General features: G+C 47.5%; 1 protein-coding gene across 2 annotated transcripts in view; it reads left to right on the top strand.

Moving 5' to 3' along the window:
- Positions 1 to 2,989, top strand: part of LOC116076713 (cytochrome P450 2D1-like) — a 24,153-nt gene that overhangs the window by 4,851 nt on the left and 16,313 nt on the right. The window lies entirely within an intron of this gene.

Genomic DNA, 2,989 nt, shown 5'->3' with positions numbered 1-2,989 from the left:
GGGAGCCCCTGGCCCGCATGGAGCTCTTCCTCTTCTTCACCTGCCTCCTGCAGCGCTTTAGCTTCTCAATGCCCGCTGGACAGCCCAGGCCCAGTGACCATGGAGTCTTTCCTTTTCCAGTTTCCCCCTCCCCCTACCAGCTCTGTGCTGTGATACGTGAGCAAGGACACTAATTCCAGTCCAGCTCTGCAGGGCAGGCTGAGCCATGCAAAAAAAAACAGTCTTGTGGCTGCTGTTGTTTTCTGCTTCAACCCCAGTTCTCTCTTCCTAAGTCCTCAGACAACCTTCCCACCGGCCTCATCCCTCTCCAAGAGACAACTAGACTGCTGTGATTAAAGGATGTGCTGAGCCTGGACCACTGATACAGGGCTGCAGTTTCAGCACTTGGGCGCCCAAATCAGGAGGATTGTGTGTGTGTGTGTGTGTGTGTGTGTGTGTGTGTGTGTGTGTGCAGCTATCCTGGGATACACAGCAAGGCCTAGGTCAGCCTGGGCTACACAACCAGGAGATGTGCCTGGTAAAACTAAAGAAGAGCTACAAAGTGGGTGTGTAAAGAAGACAGGAAGGAGCGAGGGAGAAAGGGAAGAGGAAGGAAGAGAACAAAACAGTACACTGTATTCAGGAGTAACAACTGACCCTGTGTCACCCACTAAGACCCAACAGTGGTTACCAGATTGGTGACAAACTGCAGACAGAGGTCAGTTCTCCATGGGTCTCTGGGACAGGTGGAGCAAGCTTCTACTAAGAGTCAGTACTGCTCCTGTCTGCAGACATGACATGGTGGTCCCCAACACCCTGTGGTGCCATGAGTGACTGGAAAGGCTCCCAGGGACAGGAAGGCAGCTGTCCTCAAAGTAGCCACACAGAGGAATGACAGAGAAGCAAAGGAGCAACAGGCAAAGTGACAGCAGAGCTCAGAGAGTCTGGCACCCTCCCAGCTGCCTGTCAGATATGTCAGAGGGTGGGACTCTCAGTCACCAGTCTGACTCAGGCTGAGGACATTGCTCACAGGGAACCTCAGCGAGCCTCACTGCCCAGGGGCTTTATGGGTGCCAGAAAGATGGATCACGCACATGGCTGCCCTGTCTTCACACACTCCAAGTCACACTCAGGTAACCAGGGCCCACTTGCCTAAACCCTGTTGCTAATGTAAATGGTGCCCATCTGTAAGGAGACACTGCTATCAGCAATGTCCCAGGCTCTCAGACAAGGTCTCCCACAGCTTGACAGGACTCAAGCACTTATCTTGGAATGTGCAGGACAGAACTCCCCAAGCTGAGGTTGCTCTTCAGCCCTGGCCACACTCCTTGCCATCCCAGACAGATTTTTGCCTTTGTCTGAACATCTTTTTTGTTTTATTTTGGTCAGGCATCACTAATATCCCCCGGCATTACCATTTTATTTCTTGTGGTGTTGGGGATTGACCCCAAGGCCTTCTGCTCAGGCAGTGAGCTCCAGTGAGCCACCCTCAGATTATCCTCTCTTACAGCTCAGTGCTGCACGTCATTCCCAGTGTGCAGCCACTACCACACCCCCTTCCCAGATCCCTTCATCTGGTAAATGGTGCTCTGCACCCCAGGACAGTAGCTCCCCTTTCTCTCCTCTGCACAACTCCAGCCGACATCATTCTGCCTTCTGTTTCTGCCATTTGACAGAGGGCAATCCTACACTATCCTTCTGTGACTAACTTAAGCCTTCAAGGCTCCTTCATGTTCAGCAGAAGTCACACTGACTCTTTAAAATGGAACTGTAGGAGTGAATACTGCTCACCCAGAACACACTGGTCCTTCTCTCTCAATTACAGTAGATAATCATGAGATATCTGAGGGAGGATTGCCCATTGAAAAGAAGAACTTTCATGGAAGTATTTTGTTTCTTACAACTCTCATTTGTTATTGCTATTAATCTCTTGATGCTCCTGATTTATAAAATAAACATCATAGCATATATATAGGGAATCCAACATCCTCTGGCCTCACAGGGCATTAGGCACCCATACAAGTGTGACACACACGCACATACACACACACACACAAATTAAACTCTAGTAAATCTTTTCTAAAAAAAAAAAACTTTATTTTTATGATTTGTTTCTGGGGTTATTTTAAGCATCCCCTGGGAGTCACAAAATGAAGATCATTATTTTGTTTTCTTTTTTCTTTTCTTTTCTTTTTTAATCCACTCATCTGTCAGTGGATTCTTGTGTTTCCTCCTTCAGCCGGTATGAACAATACTGGTATGATCATGAGTCTATAATTACCTCTTTGGGTTTCCTTAAACTCCTGTGTGCACATGTGCATGCTTGTTTGTGGGGGTGGGAGGCATGGGGTTCACTTATATATTTGCTCATAGGGACCAGAAATCCATGTCAGGCGTCTTCCTCTATCTTGCCTGTGTTCCTGTGTAGACATACCATATAGTTCAACCCGGTACCTCTGACCATCAAGTGGTCAAAGACTCACAGCCCTGAGTGACTAGTGAAGGTATGCTCTTAGCCAAGTGGAACAAAACTCCTAATAAATAAGGGTGACATCTTTGAGCCTTACTCAAGCACACTAAACAAGTGCTTTCCTGTGAGCTCCATCTAGACTTTGCATCAGACACTCTCCATTGGTACAGGTGTTGGCCAGAAAGCTCCGTCCCTTCCTCACCAGTCTACATCCAGTTTTTCTCTAACTTTAATTTTTGCTGTGCTAATGTTTGAACTGGGGTCAGTTGCATCCTAGGGAAGTATTCTACCTCTGAGCCACATCCTTAGCCTTTAGTGTGTGGCTTTTGTGGGTAGGGGGTATGTTTGGTTTTGCATGCAGTCTTGTTTTTATTCTCCTCACCCTGCTCTTAAAATGGTTGGCTAACAGCCTGTGTGGGTGGAGCAAACAACAGGAAGAGAAGGGGCCAATACTTGTTCAAAAAGCTGACAGGGAGTTTGTTGAAGTTAATGTTGGACATTACCTACATGGCTTTTAGCAGCCGGGTTTTTTTTTTTTTT

This window comes from Mastomys coucha, unplaced genomic scaffold (genome assembly GCF_008632895.1).
Source record: "Mastomys coucha isolate ucsf_1 unplaced genomic scaffold, UCSF_Mcou_1 pScaffold11, whole genome shotgun sequence".
In the NCBI taxonomy this organism is placed as follows: domain Eukaryota; kingdom Metazoa; phylum Chordata; class Mammalia; order Rodentia; family Muridae; genus Mastomys; species Mastomys coucha.
This window is presented reverse-complemented; position numbering and strand designations above follow the sequence as displayed.